Consider the following 18,630-nt stretch of genomic DNA (forward strand, 5'->3'; position numbering starts at 1 on the left):
TCATTGGTATCAGAAAATAGACAGGACTCCAAAAGGCTTTAGATTTATTGTTGGAGAAATCAGAGAGACCAATGGCAGCATGAGGGGGACAGTGCCACAACAGGTCTGACAGTGATGTCCTTATCAAAGTAAAGATAGATAGATGACAGATGATGGATAGATAGATTGATAGATAGATAAATAGATAGATAGGCAGACAGACAGATAAATAGATAGACTGATAGGCAGACAGATAGATAGAAAGAGAGACAAATAGATGGATAGATAGATAAATAGATAGATAGATAGATGGATTCCAGGGGGTCGGGAATAAGTGCATTAGGAATAACCTAGATAAAGAGGATATTTGAAACACAAAGCATGAAGAGATACAGAAAGAGAGATCTTTGAGGAAGAAAAATGAAATAAATCCATAACTCTCAAAATATGTAAGAATCGTAACTACTTGAAGATAACATGGAGAGCAAATCTTGAAAGATCAAGGTGATCACTCCTCTCTCAGAAAAATCTCCCCTTCAAATAAAAAAAAAATAAATCTTAAAAACATACGAAAATGGGCCTGGAGGCGTGGCCTGGCAGCTAAAGTCCTCTCCTTGAATGCGCTGGGATCCCATATGGGTGCCGTTTCTAATCCCGGCAGCTCCACTTTCCATCCAGCTCCCTGCTTGTGGCTTGGGAAAGCAGTGGAGGATGGCCCAAAGCCTTGGGACCCTGTGCCCATGTGGGATACCCGGAAGAGGTTCCTGGTTCCCGGCTTCAGATTGGCGCAGCACAGGCCGTTGCAATCACTTGGGGAGAAGATCTTCCTCTCTGTCTCTCTCCTCTCTGTCTACCTGACTTTGTAATAAAAATAAATTAATAAATTCTAAAAATATTAAAAATAAAAACATATGAAAATAAGACACAAAAAAGCAAGTGATTGCCCTGAAGATACCCACCGACAGAGCCATAGAGTCCAGGTTCTTACTCATGTAGCCTGCACCATTTTGTTGTCTTTATGGCTCTCCTATACATTTTTTTTTCTGGAGGAATGAATGCTAAAGTTTAAATTTTATGTAGTTTCTTATCATATTATCTGACTTTAGTTGTGTCATTACTGAAGACTAATCATAATGGCATCAGATAGGATTTGATTTTAGTCTGATTTTCCTTCGATTTTATTTGCTTTTTTCTATATATAATTCACACAACAAATACTTTGTCCTACAAGGTGTAATTTTGATAACATCAAATCTGGCATTTCAGAACTGCCAACAAGCAAATAATAATTTTATAAGCAGATATTTCCTAAATTATTTTCCAAAAAAGTAGACATTTATATGCATCATTCATTTATATGCATCATTCATAGTATAAAGTGTAGATAACATACTTGATAACATGAAATACACCCAGTCAGACAACAGGATAAAATAAAGCCCACAATAGAATCTTGAGTAAAGATCATTTGCATATGTTCATTTTCATTGGTTTTGCGCAAGAGTTTTAGTTCTTTTTTCCGTAGTTGTTTTTGACATTACTAGCCTGACTGCATTCTAATTGATATATTTCTAATGTTAGCAACCACTCACTGAAGACAAAATAAAGGATCCAAGAAAACCATTGCAGCCCCTTGTTCTATATTCCTGAGTCATGGAGGGCTGTTCTGTCTCAGAACAACTGCAGTGCACTGTTTGTAATTAAGGCATCTCCGTGGAATTGCAGGCACCAAGAGAGAGAAAGATCTGTGATCTGATTGTGATTGAGAGAGATAGAATGCTTCCATGAGAATACAAAATTCTGAGAAAACAGAACTATTTCAGTTTTGAACTAACAGTGCAAATGTAGACATAGAAACGGTTTTCTTAATCCTGAAATGACATGACGTTTCTGAGCAGGATAGATTTCAAGCATTTTTGAAATACAGTTTTTCTGAACAACAAACAATTCTGACATATATAATTTTGACGAGTTAAGTGTTAATGAATCAGGCTGTATATATTAATTTTGTTTTGAAATGCTTTAAGATTTAAACAGGGGATGTGTGATTGGCCCAAGTCATTTGTGGCTTTATTGGCCCGAGAGCATTTAAAAACTCAAATTGGGCTCTTCAGGGCACTGAAATGCGATATATGATGATATTTAATGTAAAACCCCAAGAAAATATTTCTGTATTTACTTTATACATTGTAACTATTTTGAACAGCTTAATAATTGGTGTAAAAATGAAGCAAACTTTTTTTTAAACAAAATCTGTATTGGGTTTATCTGGTTATTGATGCAAGCTGGTTTTTTGTTTTGTTTTTGTTTTGTTTTGTTTTTGCATAGACTGCTAATTTCTGCTTCCTAATTGGAATTAGCTTGTTTTTCCAGAATGTGGTTAGAATCAAAAGCGATGAGGTCTATGGGGCAATGTGCAGGTGGAAAACCAGGAAATTATACCCTTGAGGAACTCTGGGGTTTTTAATCATTGAGATCTGACCCATCATAAATGATGAAAACATTCAACTCTTCACTAGTGGTTTGCAGAGGGTGGAGCTACTGTGAACTCATTTGAACTACTTTATGTCATATCAAGAATGTGTATTTTAATGAATATGTGTATATAAAAATAACAGCTGGCATAAAACCGTATTTCTGTTGTTCCTGACAACTAAGACATGAGTTTTGATTTTTCAAGCCAAGAATTTCAAAATCCTTTTAATACACAGGTCAAATCTAAAGCTGTGTTCTCATACCACTGTTGCAACTTGCACATGCTTATGTATGCAGGCCTATATCCGCAGCACTCATGGCACGCACATTTCTCCCCAGAACATTAGAATGTCCATTACAGTTGGTGACTAAAATTAGTTCTCTCTCTTTTACAATATCTATACATATTTGAGGAAAACATTTGAAGCTTACATGTCTGCTTGTAAATATATGTACAATTGAGAAAGGGTGCTATCAAAACAAATAAAAATATGAAATTATGAATAGTAAATGGATTTTAGATATCTTATTGTGATTTTAAAGGTGCTTTGTCATATAGCTGACGATAAACAAGCGAGTGATCATGTGAAAAAAAGGACAGTGGTCATGAAAACTGAGATAAGTTTCCTGTATTTCCCTGAATTCTGTAGCAAGTTTTTGCATAATATATGTTCATTTGAGAGGGACAAAGATATCAGTCAGCTTCTTTTTTTTCTCCTCCATTTATTAAAAAAAAAAAAAAAGATTCCTGCACCAGGCATGGTAGCTTAGCGGTTAAAGTCCTCATCTTTAACGCACCAGGACCCCATATGGGGGCCGGTTCTAATCCCAGAGGTCCCACTTTCCTTCTAGCTACAAGCTTGTGGCCTGGGAAAGCAGTCCAGGACAGGTCCAGAGCCTGGGAACTCTGCACCTGCTCAGGAGACCCGGAAGAGGTTCTTGGCTTCATATCAGCTCAGTTCTGGCCATTGTGGTCCCGTGGGGAGTGAATCAACGGAAGGAGCATCTTCCTGTCTCTCCTCCTCTCTGTATATCTGACTTTCCAACAAAAATAAATAAACCTTTAACATTTTTTTCTAAAAATATTTTTAATTGTAAGAAAATCTATTTCACCTGTAATTGAAATTATATTATTATACTTACATTGTGGTTATTATAATTAACTTTTAAATTTAAACTTTGCTCATAGATTTTTATTTTTTGTTTTATTCAAAAGAATAGAGTTCATACTAATAATTATGTTAATAATTGATTTACCTTCCTGGAAACAAATAACTTATCTCTGTGGAAGAAAACTTTTGAATACGGCTTCCAAATCCTTTTCATATCTTCAGTCATTTGTATAACACTTTAAGTAGTTTTCCATCAAAACAATTGGGATAAGTTATCGTTAGCCATGCAAGCACGGTTATTAACGAAATTTGAGGATTAGTTCATTTTTGAGGCTGCACAAGTAGATATAATTGCATTTATAGCTTGTGATAATCATTGCTTCAAAATTTGGCTTTGATTTATGCAAAAATGCAGACGTCAATATAAATACAAGCAATCCAATTAAATTTATTTTCTCTAATATGACAATTCTTTGTTGGGCAAGTAAGCATTTCAAATAATTTTGATCTTGTATATGTATGATTCTGACGTGTGTGAATGTGAGTGTTAAAGAATTCACAGATAAAAGGCAATTCCTATAAAGCTACGTCATGATTTTCCTTGAATTCAGCTATATTATGAAGGTAATACACACATATGTTAACTATAAACAATAATATCATAGGGATTTAGTTTATAAAAATATGACAATGGAATTTGCAAATTATTTCAGAATTAACATCTGTAGCATGTTATTAAAACAAATCCAAAGTATCTTCTAAAAATTACTGGGTTATTTGCAATAGGCAAAAACTGTGTGTAAGTTCTAAAATTTTCACCAAGAAAAGTCATCTTTTAATTCCACTTGCCTAGAGGATTTTGATGTCCCCTTTTCTGTTAGTTTGACCAATGGTCAACATCCTTTTATTTGCCTTCATTCAGTGACTTCAACATTATAAATTCAAAAGTTAAATTTATGGCAGTGTTAATTTTATATACTTTAAACCTTTATACACACTTTATTTCTGCGAAGAAGTAGAGTCATTTTATCTTAGAAATTCAAGAACAACCCTAAAATCATCCCTTTAAATCATTCAAGAACACTTCATATTTGACATCGATCCATTCCCTCTATTAACAGTGAATTTGTGGATTGCTTTAACTTCTTGCACCAGGTCTCCATGTCACAGCAGACCATTGGAAGGCCAAGAACTCAATAACTGTGACCTGTTTCTTTGTGAAAACCTCATCTGGTTATAAAAGCTCTTTTATTCTTGGAGATAGACCAGAACCATGGTTCCAATTTACATTGGTTAGGTGGTACAAGTGCCTCTTCAGCTGCACGGTATCCACAAGCTGCAACTGATTCATTTTGTGGTTGGCTTACTTTGCAACGACCTTATAACAGCAGCATGTGCCCTTGTGACCACACAGATTTATTGCTATCGCATCCTCCCTGCAGGACTCAGCAGAGCTTCTCTGTTTCTCAAAGCTTGAGGAGAAGGTAGCAATGCAACGTCTCAGTGGTGTGAGTGACCACAAGCTATTTTGTGTTTCTCCTCCCCAGCTTGCTTTGGGCTGTCTGTGTGGTAGAGTGACTCTCAGTTGGCTTTGCAGATTTTTAATGAGGAGCAAACATCATTTTGGAATGGCACAGCTGAGAAGCAGGGCACTGGTGAAAGATGTTGTTTTTGGCAGAAATGATGGCACGATCAGGCATAACAGCTGGTAAAAGTGCACTTACTGTGACAGAAAAAAAAAAAATCTAACTGGCGAACTCCTAATTGTGTTGGTGAAGCTTTAGTCAATGGCTTTGATTTGAGCATTATAGATTTTGAAATTTCTGAATCTGGTATTAATATTTCTAAGAGCCTTTAAATTCTTGAGCAGTGAACCCTACTGTGAGCTTTTCCTCAGCATCTGTACTGGGTTTTTATTTTCTCATATCATTACAGGACATTATTTGTGCTACTTATTTTGTTATTCCATCAACTAATATTTGATGCAAACTTAGAATTTGCATTTTAGAATCAGAAGATGACTCAAGTCCTTGGGTTTTTTTCTCACATATGGCACGCTAGAATGGTGTTCCTTGTTCTTAGGACTTTGTTAGTCCATCAGTCAAGACTTAGCTGTTGTGGTCATTTGGGGAGTGAAACAACAGACAGAAAATCTTTCTCTTTCTCTCTTTCCTCTCCATCATTCTGCCTTCAAAATAAATCAGTGACCTTTAAAAAAATTGTTCTTTGAAGCCAATGTTTCATCATGGTGGATTAAGTCAGCTCCTGAAATCGTGGCATCCTGTATGGTCAGGCTGTTCTACTTTTTATTCCTCTTCTTTTTTTAAGATTTTTTTTTTATTGGAATGGCAGATATACAGAGAGAAGGAGAGACAAAAACGTCGATCCATTTGTTTATTCATTTCCCAAGTGGCTGAAGCAGCTGGAGCTTAGCCAATCTAAAGCAAGCAGCTAGGAGCTTGTTCTGGGTCTCCCAAGTGGGTTTTGGGTTCCACGGGTTTGGATCTCCTCTACCATTTCCCCAGGATGCAGGCAGGGAGCTAGATGGTAAGTGGAACAGCTGGGACAGGAACCATTGCCCATATGGGATCCCAGTGGATACAAGGTGAGGTCTTAGCCACTAGCCTATCATGACGGACCCTGTTCTATCTCTGATACAGCTCCCAGCTAATGCATCTGGGAGAGCAGATGAGGATGGCTCAAGTGCTTGGGACCCTACCACCCACAAAGTATACCCTCACAAAGTTTCTGGTTACTGGTTAATTATGCCAACTTGATCAACACGATGAACTGATGCAATATGTAAGTACAAGTTGTTCATTGGAAAGTAGACTATAAAGAGGAAAGAAGACTATGACAATGAAACTAGTGTTAAGAGTGCAATGACTGACCTTGAGAGACAAGAAACTTAGCTTCAGTGTCAAAAAAGAAAACTTTACTGTGCATTTTACTATATTGTGCATCAGTGAAGGATTGCTCTGTATGCAGGCAGGACCAAAATCAGGTATTAAAACATTTCCTTTGAGTCATAGGGATAATATTTTCTCTTATCTAACCTGTTTCTGAGAATGTGTGCAGTGACACATGTGGTAACTATTGAAATGATTCAAATCAGTTTTCAATTTGAAAGTACATTATGATTTCTGTTAAGTAGGGAACATGGATAGTTGGGAATACTTTGGATTAATGTCTAATTTACTTTATTTGCCTTTCTTCTTATAACTGGACAACTACTTGTAGTCTCATAATTTTTGAATAATCACCTGTGGGTCTTAGTTCTTTAGAATGAGATTTCTGAGTCTTTGTTATTAGTTAGCAAATTTAAAGAACAGGGTGCATTTGGACAAATCTCCATATGCAAACCAAATGTGAAAATTAAATGATCCAATGTAACAAAGGAACAAAATGAAATTATTTCTCACAGTATCCTTTGTTTGTCTATTCTTAACCACCATCCTAGAGAAGTGTAAATTAAAAGTCAAAATGATTTATTTCAGAAACTAGACAAATAGAGCGTACTTCTGCTTTTTCATTTCATTGTGTACCTTCTCTTTTGGTATTTTTTTCCCTCCCTCTGAAAGTACTATTTCAACAAGACCATGTAAATGTCTATAATTGTGAGAGAAAAATGTTAATATAACATTTACACAGTTCAACAGCTTCAAAGCTGTTTCATTGACTATGCTTAAAAGGAAACTTACACACAGAGGTCTCAAGTCCACATAAACGCTAGTTTAGTGGGTCCTTTGGTGACAGAGCCTTAAAAACAGAAACAAAGAGGAAGGGAAATCAAACAGCCCCATCTCCTATCCTAATTCTAGCCATTTAGAGTCTCTGTGCTTAAGCTAAGGATTACTAGCGATACTATCTACATCAGCTTTGCTGTTCAGGAAGGAGTGTTTCTCATATTAACTGAAAAAAAAAAGTGAGGGGAAAAAAAAAGAAAAGATTTTAAAACCAAGTAATCCAGGCTTGCATAAATCTTTAATGGGCTCTCTCTCCATATGATTGGCTGTATGTTCTTTTCTCTGCCCAGGGGAAACGCCCTGCGTCTTAGTGGAGAATAATAGTAACTCCATCTTGTGTGTTATATGATATCTTCCAGTAATCCCAAGGATTTTGTCTTGGTCTGTGGTAAACAAAGCCCACCCATACACACTGTCTGACTCCTCACCTTAGCAGGTGACACCACAAGATGAATATCTAAGCCATTCGTACCTGGGGGCAGTTTTGCTCACAAGATAACTCAGAAAAGTGCAAAAACAAGAAAGCGTATTTCTCCTCTTAGAAGAAGGTGTCATCATGGCCCTGTAGTTGTCTCAATTTTCTGAACTTCTCTTGCGGGATGGTCGTAAAAAAAAAATGTAATGCCAAATACCACACTTTGCTGACTGAGCTGATGAGAAAGATATAGTGCAGATTCATTGGTGAAGATTGGACAAATCATACAAATGAAAGAAAAATCAATGCATGAAAGTATTTATTGTTTACATGATGAGATTTTGGATAAAGTAAGTAAAAATTACGTAGAAAAACCTGTTTTGCCATCCACTTTTTCTCTACCATCTCCAGAGGACATTACTCAGCAGCTGGATTCAGAGCAGTGCCCTCACTAATTCATATACCCACAACCTGTAAGGGATTCTGTTTAATTTCAAAAACATGAAAACACTTTGGATTTTACAAATACTACACAGACTGACCTTTAGAAACTGAAATGAAAGCTTTGAACTACTCTATTTCTTCGTCTTCTCTGATATATTAATTCTGAATAATTCTATGCTTAATAACTATAGTATGAATATTGTGGCTTTATATTGCTGTTCACTTAAACTATACCAAATTGTAGAAGGAAATATCGAGGCAAATGGGTTAAAATGTGGCATTTCAAACACTAGATCTAATGGACAGATTACTTTGAATTTAAACAAAAAAGCAAAAGATAATTCACAATTTTTTTCAATGAAACTGTAACTGTCTCAAGGTTACGTTTGGTTTTATACATTAGTACATATTTGTTTTTACTTCAAGTTCTCAGGAAAAGATTTTGTATATGTGGAAAAAACATATTCTCTGTCAAATATCAGTTTTGAATGTAGGAAGCTATAATTTTGAATTAGTTAACAGACACATTATAACAAAAGATGAGATATCTGATTATCTGGGTGTATTTTATTTTCCCATCTTTTCATAATTAAGATAAATTTGGTCACCTTAGAAAGGCAGAGATTGCCAAATGCATTTTTTTTTCTAAAATTAATGTACTGATTTTCCTATAAAGAAATAATGTCTCTTTCTTTAAAAAAAAATATTTGATTTTATTGGAAAGGCAGAGCTACAGAGAAGAGTAGAGATGAAGAGAAAGAGAAATCTTTATTCCACTCGTTCATGCCCCAAATGGCCTGAGGCCAGAGGTGAGCAAATTTGAAACCAGAAGCCAGGAGCTTATTCCTGGTCTCCCAAATTCCACTGGACTAACTTTTGGCTAAAACCTAGGGTTACAACAATTTAAGAATGTAGGATCTTATAATTCTTCTTATCTAGCAAGGCAAGGGAAACACAGGGCTTAAGAATGAAGAGCTGTTTTTCTTAAAAGCCTACAGCTATTTAGCTCTTCCTTTAGTGCACAATCTGGAGTAAGGATCTCACCAGTTGCACATTTCGAAGATTTCACTGGAGAAAAATTTTAAAGACACTTTATATGTATCTTCTCAGAAATATTTCCAATACATAGAGCTCCCCACCTCAAATGGTAGATGGATAGGACAAGCGTGGTAGCCCAGTGGCTAAATCTTCAGCTTACAACTGCTGGGATACAGTATGGGCACCAGTTCATGTCCTATCTGCTCCACTTCCCATCCAGCTCCCTGCTTGTGGTCTTGGAAAGTAGTAGAGGACGACCCAAAGCCTTGGGACCCAGAACCTGCGTGGGAGACCTGTAAGAAGTTCAAGGCTCTTGGCTTTGGATCGGCTCAGCTCTGACTGTTGCAGCCATTTGGGGAGTGGAAGATCTTTCTGTCTTTCCTTCTCTCTGTAAATCAGCCTTTCCAATAAAAGAAAATAGCAAAAATTAGATGGATGGATGGATAGACACATAGATATGTGATATACAGATTCACAGGAATAAGAACAGTTGGGTGGTGGTCATAGAGTACTGTTCTGATGTACTGTTGTCGTACACTGAAATCATATAGTTGACCTCACACATGTTATGGGTGAAAGTGAAGCTCATGAGTGCTTTGGAACAGGTTTCCAAAACATCACATAGAGAGTTTTCTTGTAAATTCATTCCATTGCTTTGGACACAGTCTTTGGAATTACTTAAGGTAATCTTAGTATTTGGTCAGCACACTTTCACCTATTTAAAAACAGCTATCTTATTTGCCTTTATTCTTCTCCTATCTGGAACAAATAATTTTATTCTCACAATTCTTTTCTGATATAAAATCCTCTCAGGATTTTATTTTTTCACTCTATCATCCTTGACAATATGTAAAGTTTCTTGTTTTTAAAATATATCTCATGAATCCTCTTTCTTACAACCCCTAACTTCATATGTGGTCTGACCAGTACAAGACACAGAGGAAATAACTTGAACGTATTTCTCTGGATTCTGCTGTCATTCCAATTTAAGATTAAATTAGACTTTTGGCAGTTATACAACACTATTGGCTTACATTGAACTATTCAACTTTTCATTAGGAAACCTTTCTCATCATTTTCAAATGAGCCACTGCTGAAGACGAAAAGAAAATAGGTCAGAAGTTTCTTCTCTTTTATTAAATCAACTGCTATGAACATCACATGTGTCTAAGACAACATGACAAACAGTGGAAACAGTGAAATAGTGGGCATATCTGGATTATTTTAGCCTCTAGATTTTCCTTGCTGCATATTTTGAGTTATAAGTATTGACTTTTTTCAATGTACTAACCTGTTTTTTTTTAGTGATACAGTTTCATAGGCTCAAGGATTTCCTGTTACCTGTTCCCAAATTTCCTCCCTCCACTTATTTCTCCTATATTATTATAATAGTATAGTAGTTCACAAATTATCATATGTCCATCATTCTGCTATTTAAGTGTGTCCTGACATTGTAAGTATAGCAGAGAGTCTAGCTTCCTATTGTCAAGATACATTTAACAGTTGCATTGAGAGCCCATCCATCTTTGATTTGGAAGTCGAGATGCATACTGCACTCTATCTTCACATATGGATACGATAGTCTCTATTATACTATTCCTCTAGATGACGGTATGTACACGCATGTTTACCTATCTATTGATCTTGTATCTTTCATAAAAGTTAACTTTCTTAATCTCTTGTTGTCTGAAAATTTGGTTCACAGATTTGTGTTCATCATCTTCCTGATGAAACTAGAAATGCTGGATAAAATAAAGAAAAAATATTTTCTCTTGTTAAAAAGCATCTCCAATTGACATAAACGACATCATGTATGTTTGAGTTCTCCTCACACGGGCATGCGTCATGAACACTCCTGTTCTTGAATGCATTGTACCTTATCTGTATGTAGAGTGGGGATGGTTCTAAAAGTTTTTTCCTTTTCCTTTTTTCTTTTGCTAATATTCAGCTGCTGCATATCTATGTCATTCTCTCATCATTGGTCTTGTACATTTCATATCAAATAATATGACAATATTTGGTATAACTTGTTTTAGTGAAATCATGCTGGATTATAAGAATTTGTAATAACTTCTTAAAGAGCTTATAAACCAGTGACCCAGCAGACTATTGACAAAGTTGTGGACTATTGTAGCATTTTGCTTGCTGTCAATGTTTCTGCTCTCTTTTTTTTAGGAGATCAAATTAATAGGTATCAACCCTGTATAATTTTAAATTAGGATTACTTGCCTTTAAATTGTATGAAAATTTAGACAATTTTATGCATAAGATGACAATTATTTTTTTTCTGTAGAAAATAACACAGCAAGTTGGGTCATAGAGCTATGTCGCACAATAGCTATCTCGAAAAGTTCATTCTTAAGCTTTACGGAGTGAAACCCAGGCAGGATTGATGTTCACTAAACTAGATTATGAGCAAAAGAGTTTCATTTTAAATTTGTGGAAAAAATTAAATTATCAGAAATTGAAGCAATTTTCAGGGAGTTGTGTTGAATTCAGTTCTTTGAATGAGTATGTGATGGTTTGAATAATATTACTTACTAGCATTTAATTTCATTGCACTGTCAGTTGCAGAAAATTCTTAGCAAATTGCTGATGAAGCTTTCGTGTTTAACCTCACATTCATTTAATCAGTTTGGTGATTCCCGAGACTTGACTTCTCTACCATTTTTTTTTAAGATTTATTTTTATTATTTTTTTTATTGGAAAGGCAGATATACAGAGAGGAGAGACAGAGAGGAAGATCTTCCGTCCGATGATTCACTCCCCAAGTGAGCACAACGGCAGATGCTATGCTGGTCCAAACCCAGGAGCCTCTCCCGGGTCTCCCATGCGGGTGCAGGGTCCCAAAGCCTTGGCCCATCCTCTACTGCTTTCCCAGGCCACAGGCAGGGAGCTGGAAGGGAAGCGGGGCTGCCGGGATTAGAACCGGCGCCCATATGGGATCCCGGGCGTGCAAGGCGAGGACCTTTAACCACTTGCGCCACCGCGCCGGGCCCAGTTACGTCTTTTTAATAATAGCTAAACTAAGTGCAGTGAGGTGCAAATTACTGTAATTTTTGAGTTTCACTGAAGTTCGTGTTGCTGCATGATTTTTATGCATCTCTTGGTCATGTACATGTTATCTTTAAAAGGTCTGCTCAATCTCCTTTGCTCAGCCATCTGAGTTCTTGGTAATTACGATTATACTCTCTACTTCTGTGGATTCAAATGTTAGACTCCACACTTGTCATGCTGCAATATGTGACTTTTCATTTTTAATTATTTCAATTTATATAATGTGAGGGAATGCAATCGACGTTGATGAATTTCTCATTCTAATGGCTGAAGAGCATTCTTTAGGGTATATGGAACATAATGATTCCTTATTCATCCACTTTTTGGTGAAGTGTTCACTGCTTTCCACATATAGTTTGCTATCCGTGAACAAAGACATCATATTTGTCGTGTTCCTGGCAAGGGGAATCTTTCGATTTTTCCTCATTAAATGACATACTTTTGTCATATTTGGAGTTTATTTTGTATATATTTTGTATATTTGGAGTATATAATTTTATGATAAACATTCACAATTCTTCCAGCTATAAAAACATATATGTTGTTATCTATGATCACACTACTATTTCAAAGATTGAAACTTCTTTACCCGTGTAACTATATTATTATCTATTAATCAGTATTTATCCAACCTCTCCTCCTCTCTACCAAGTTTCTTTTAACACTATTGTATTCTCAAGTTCTTAAGAAATGTCTTTTTTAGATTTTGTTTAACATGAGATCATGTGGCACTTGTGTTTCTTTTAAAAAATTGTTCATGTTAAGAGTACATAATTAACATAATGTGCCACATTTATTGATTTCTGATGTTTATCAATCCTTGCCTGGCTCATAGGAGGCACATCTGCTCATCGTAATGACAGTTTCAATTTGCCACTGAATTATGTTTTCTGTTATCTTGTTGAAAATGTTTGCATTTATATTCATAGTGATTATTAGCCTGTAGTTTTATTTTTCTCCTTTCTTATTTCTTCCTTTCATTTTTCCTACCTTTATTCCTTCCTTCCTTCCTTCTTTTGCTCTTTCTTTTTCTTTCTGTGTCTGTGATTCTGGTAAACGGTAATTCTAGTTTCACAGAATGAGTTTCGAAAACTTTCCTCCTCTTTAACATTTTTGAATAGTTTGAGAAGAATGTAGTTTGGTACTTTAAATATTGGGTATAATAAGCAGTGACATAATCAAATCCTAAGCATTTTTCAGTAGATGTCTTTCATTAGTGAGTTATAATGTTTATTCCTTTTTTAAAAGATTTATTTCATTTATTTATTTATTTTTAAAGATTTATTTTTATTATTATTATTTTTTAAAGATTTATTTTTATTATTTTTTTATTGGAAAGGCAGATATACAGAGAGGAGAGACAGAGAGGAAGATCTTCCATCCGATGATTCACTCCCCAAGTGAGCACAACGGCCAATGCTATGCCGGTCCGAAGCCAGGAGCCTCTTCCAGGTCTCCCACGCGGGTGCAGGGTCCCAAAACTTTGGGCCATCCTCGACTGCTTTCCCAGGCCACAGGTAGGGAGCTGGAAGGGAAGTGGGGCTGCTGGTATAGAACTGGCGCCCATATGGGAACCCGGGGCGTGCAAGGCGAGGACCTTAACCACTGTGCCACCGCGCTGGGCCCAGATTTATTTCATTTTTATTTGAAAAGCAGAGCTACACACAACCAGAGCTGAGCCAATCTGAAGCCAGAAGCCAGTATCTTCTGAGTTTCCCACATGGGTCAGGAGCCCAAGGATTAGGGTTATCCTTCATTGCGTTCCCAGGCTATAAACAGGGATCTGTTAAGCGATTCTTCTTGCACGTTCAATTTCTTGTCATCTAATTGTCTCTACCCATTCTCTTATTTCTGTAATATCTACTGTAGTATCTCTATTTTATCTCTAGTTTTATGCATTTGGGGCTTATTTCCTTTTTGCCTCAAGAGTGTAGACAAAAAGGAGACTTTATCTTTTCAAAAACTCGACTTGATTATTAAGTATATTTTTGTTATCTGTTCCATTTATGAATCTGTATGCTATAATTATTATTTTGCTTCCATTATACTAACTTGGAGGCTCCCCTTCTCATTTTTATGGGTTCCTCAATGTAATTTTTTATTCTTTACCTGAGAGCACCCTCATTTCGTGTACGCATGTATTGCTATTAAGTATCTTTTTTTTTTTTAAAGATTTATTTTATTTTTATTGGAAAGGCGGATTTACAGAGAGGAGAGACAGAGAGGAAGATCTTCCGTCAGATGACTCACTCCACAAGTGAGCACAATAGCTGAAACTATGCCGGTCCGAAGCCAGGAGCCTCTTCCGGGTCTCCCACGCGGGTGCAGGTTCCCAAAGCTTTGGGCTGTCCTCGACTGCTTTCCTGGGCCACAGGCAGGGAGCTGGAAGGGAAGCGGGGCTGCCGGGATTAGAACTGGCACCCATATGGGATCCCGGGCGTGCAAGGCGAAGACCTTAACCACTGTGCCACTGCACCACCGCGCCGGGCCCTATTAATTATCTTTTGACATCTGGTTTTGCTGTATTTCTTTGAACTTGAAAAAGTTGTATCTTTATTTTTGTTTATCTCAAGAAATATTCAAATTTGCCTCGTACTTTCTACATTGACCTTTACACATATATTTTCTTCTTACTTTCATGAAATTTTAGCTTCTGAGGCTTCTCTTATTATTGGCTTCTACTTTGAAACCAATGTGGCCTGAAAAGTTGTTTGTTATTGCAATCTTTTAAAACTTATTTAGACTTTCTTCTTTGTCCAAAATATAATTGATCTCAATAATTACCTATGTACATTTAAAAGTTTATAATTTTTTGGCCCGGCGCATTAGCGTAGTGGTTAAGGTCCTCGCCTTGGACATGCCAGGATCCCATATGGGCGCTGGTTCTAATCCCAGTAGCACCCCTTTCCATCCAGCTCCCTGATTTGTGGTCTGGGCAAGCAGTCGAGGATGGTCCAAAGCCTTGGGTTTCTGCACCTACATGGGAAACCCAGAAGAAGCTCCTGACTCCTGGCTTCGGATTGACTCAGCTCCAGTCTTCGAGTGTGTTTGGGAAGTGAATCACTGGATGAAAGATCTTCCTCTCTGTCTCTCCTCCTCTCTGTATATCTGACTTTCCAATAAAAATAAATAAATCTTTTAAAGAAATAAAGATTTACACGTTCTGCAATTATTGGCTAAAGAGTTTTGTAATTGATGTGCCTAATTCTTCCTGATTACAATTTAAATATAATGATTATTTCATGCTATTCAGTCTGGATTTTTCTGACCTTTGCTGAAGTCCTCTACTATTATTTTATTGGGATGTGTTTCTCCATTTAGATATTTCAATATTTGCTTTTAAATGTAGGGCTTGTGATGTTAGTTATGCATATATGTGTAATTTTTATACTTTTTTTTGCTGAATTGTTCCCTTCATCTTAATATAATGATAGCCTTTATTTATTTTTGCAGGTTTTGAATTCTAATCTGTATGATCTGACATTAAAATAGATACTCAGGCCTGCGCGATAGTATAATGGTTAAAGTCCTCGTTTTGAAAGTGCTGGGATCCCATTTTGGCGCCGGTTCTAATCCCGGCGGCCCCGCTTCCTACCCAGCACACTTCCTGATGCCTGGGAATGCAGTCGAGGAGGCCCAAAGCCTTGGGACCCTGAATTCATGTGGGGGACCCGGAGGAGCTCCTGACTCCTGTCTTTGGATTGGTTGAGCTCCAGCTACTGCGGCTGCTTGGGGAGTGAACCATCGGACAAAAGATCTTCCTCTCTGTCTCTCATCCTCTCTGTATACCCGCCTTTCCAATTAAAAAAAAATGCATACTCTTGCTTTCTTTATGTGCACATATACATGTAATGTCCTCAACATCCACTCATTTTTAATCAACAAACGAAGATCATTTCTTTTTTTAGTTTTTTTGTTTATCCTCATCCTTAACCTGATTCGTTGCAAGCATGTTGTTTCATCCCTCTTTCAGGTGACTGTGAGATCACCGAGATAATGTCTCGTGCCTCCAGGTTAGTAGATCCAGTTCAGGGTAATGTGTGCGTGGCCAAAGCTATCAGGTTTATGTTCACCTAATAAATACATTTGGGTAGAAACATGTCATCTGCAAGATAAGAGACCACTAAAATTCCCAGAATAAATAAAACAAAACCAACTTCCTTTATAGCAATAGACTAAAATTTGCTTTTTTGGAAAATTGGTAATTTATTTTTCTCACTACATTGAAGAATACCTATTTAGCTTTGGCCGGTTGCCCATGTCTTGTATCATTTAAGAAAGAGGAAAATTTGCTTTCTCTGTATTATCTCTTTGCAGAAACTATTCAGTTTTTTCCCTAAATTATTCCAGTTGATATAAAGTATGTAGAGTACAGACATGTTAGCACTTTGAGATGACCTCAATTAACAAACTTGACAATTGCTCAGCAAACACAGTCAAAAGCACAAAAGCTCCATTTTTAAGTGGTGCTTCTGATTAAGTGTGATATCATAATTGAAAACATACTTGCATAATCATTTATGAACAAATCATCTCAAAAATTAGTTCTCACAAGTTAGATATAAAGCATTTTTTTAAGATTTATTTTTTTTATTGAAAAGACAGATTTGCCAAGAGAGACTGAAAGAAAGATCTTCAGTCTGCTGGTTCACTCCCCAAGTGGCTGCAATGGGCAGAGCTGCCTGACCTGAAGCCCAGGAGCCAGGAGATTTTTCTGGGTCTCCCACTTGGATGTAGGATGCCAAGGCTTTGAGCTGTCCTCAAATGCTCTTCCAGGCCACAAATAAGGAGCTGGATGAAAGTGGAGCAGCTGGGCAATGAACCGGCATCTATATGGGATCCTGTGGGTGCAAGGTGAGGAATTGAGCCACCAAGGTACTGCGCTGGGTCCAGCACTATTGTTTTTATGAAGTGCATACATATGAACTCTATAGTGTAATAAGATTCCATTCTATGTTGATTGCTTTGGTGGACAAACTGGTGCTATAAATGAAATCCAATGAATACAAGATACAACCTTTTCTAGAGCTTGAAGCTTAGACACAATGATTTCTACTTGTTTTAGAATAGAGAGATAGAACTATAAGGTTATTTATTGATTTACATTCAGCAGAAATGCAAACTTAGGTAAAATGCTGGAAAACAGCAATCGGTAATTGAATCCTATCAATCTTTTTTCACTTTTTTTCAGGTGGGTTAGCAAGGATTTACTAGAGTATTTGTGGATAATTTTGTACACTTCGGGGACTAATAGAAGCTTTTACAACTCAAAGTATCAATTTTTTTTTTAAAGAGACAACATAAATGCTTTCCCTCCCAAGAACATGTACTTGGTTATAAATATCTTGCCCAGAGCTCAGGCTCTTCCTTTCCTTTAGCACCCATCATGGAGAACCAGGTCCTATAAGCAATTAATGTGTTAACTTCATTTACTAATGCAGAGGATATTCACAGTTCTCCACCTTAGAAGAGACAGATTGTGTCATCCCTTTAATAGAACTCTGCTGGAAATCAAACACAATTTTTATTCTAGGGAATGGTTACTGTGTCTTGTTTAATTCTCGCCTAACAAATGTCAGCACTAATGTATTACAGATTATTCAGTCAATTTGATGGTTCCAGGTGAAAGAAAGGAACACAAATCTCTTCTTTTAGTGTAAAAAGGGTCAGCCGGATGACTTCCTCTGCAGGAGCTGAGATGAGACTTGACATGAATCAATCAAGAAGGCTCAATTTTACAGTTATAGTGCCTAATGCCTAAACATGAGCGTACGGGTGGAAATTAGCACCCGATTATGAGCATACATGATCTTCCCCTGGAAGACAATAATATTGGCATTAAGCTTCTCAAGAGGGAAGATGCTGCTGGTTTTTAATATGTCTTAAATTATGTCAGGAAAAACACTGGAACATCACACAAAAGCCACAGTCAGTGTCTATTGCTATCTCATAAAGCTGGAGATCTTTACAACAATATTGACACAGGAGCAGGCAAGCAAATGTCAGCCAATATAACATATGAAATACTTAACGTAACCAATTTTCACCTGTCAATCAGCAGGGAATAATGACTGATGCAAGGAATCAATACGCCACAATTGAATTCCAGCTCACAAACTTGTTTCGTTCTGTGCTATAAAAGACTGTCAAATGTCACACCCCAAGAGATGCAACAGGATTCCAAAGATTTATTTATTTCAAGCTCTGAAGTCTATTAGCAATAGTTCTCCTTTGCTACTGGAAATAGAGCTTTGATGACATTAAATTTTCAGAAATGACAACTCACCTTTCTGACAAATTAATGAAAGGACTTTCTTAGTCCTATATTTCTTTATCTTTGTTCACATGAAGTACAGTTATACTC

The sequence above is a fragment of the Ochotona curzoniae genome, unplaced genomic scaffold (assembly GCF_017591425.1).
Source record: "Ochotona curzoniae isolate NIBS_2020 unplaced genomic scaffold, NIBS_Ocur_1.0 scaffold_4506, whole genome shotgun sequence".
NCBI lineage: Eukaryota > Metazoa > Chordata > Mammalia > Lagomorpha > Ochotonidae > Ochotona > Ochotona curzoniae.